Raw genomic sequence first — 1,107 nt, 5'->3', positions numbered from 1 at the left:
AGAAGTTCAAACTCAACAGCTGCTCTTTGGAAAAAGTATACAGGTCCGCTATGGGTCGGGAATCAACTCGATGGCACTCAACAACAACAACAACCATACAACCAAGTAATGAATGCATATACCGAAAAATAAAAATACTAAGTGATTCATAATTTCAATCCACTCTGTGGGAGTGAAAAATAAGTTATTTGTAGGAAAAATTAAAGAAGTCTAACTTAACATGAAAAACAAATTTATTTTGTGGAAATTAATGAGAATTTTACTAAAATTCTTCCATTGCATTTTCATGTGAGTTGCATTTCTCTTTTAATTGTTTTTTTAAATAGATTGTAGAAAACTTACATTGACTGGATCTGAAAACATCAAAAGGTCTCCAGGACTTTTTTCCATCCTAGCATCATGAAACAGTCGACCTGGAAGAAGCTTCAAGATTATCTAAGCCAGCGTCAAGTGTGTCATCCTAAATTGGCCTGTTTCACAGAATGAAACTTCTAGATGAGATTCTAACTGGTCTCTGTTCATTTGTTTGTTTCTTTTTACAGTAAGGAGAAACACAGACTAGATAATTTGCTATTGATTACAGAGTCTCATCTGAACTAAGTTCTTCAGAGTGCTGCTAGGGAAAAACTCAAAAGGGAATCATGAATTTGTAAGCAGATAGAAATTCACTATATCCTTCATTTCCCTTTTTTTTTTTTGCTGAAGACTCTATAACAACAAAATTCATCTTTTCAAGTAGCCTCCATTTTACAGATGGTGAAGTTGAGACCCCGAAAGACTAGGTATAGCTGATGCAAAATCACACTGTTGATTCATGGGGAAAGGTGCTGCTAGATCCCTGGTCTCTTATCACTTCAATGTGTGATATTTCTGATACAACCACCTTCCATGGACTACTTTACCTGGCCAAAACAACAACAACAAAAACACTGCTGCTAACTTTGGAAGCTCTATGCAGGGTTACTATGAGTTAGAACCCACTCAATGGCCCTTAACAACAATAAGCTCGCATTAGGGTGGAAAATCACAGAAGGGCAAAGAAGAGGTAGTTGGCTTGTGAGTTCCACTTTCTACTAAGAATAGTCATCAACACAGTCTTGGTGAAAA

This window comes from Chrysochloris asiatica, unplaced genomic scaffold (assembly GCF_000296735.1).
Source record: "Chrysochloris asiatica unplaced genomic scaffold, ChrAsi1.0 scaffold00075, whole genome shotgun sequence".
In the NCBI taxonomy this organism is placed as follows: Eukaryota; Metazoa; Chordata; class Mammalia; order Afrosoricida; family Chrysochloridae; genus Chrysochloris; species Chrysochloris asiatica.
This window is presented reverse-complemented; position numbering follows the sequence as displayed.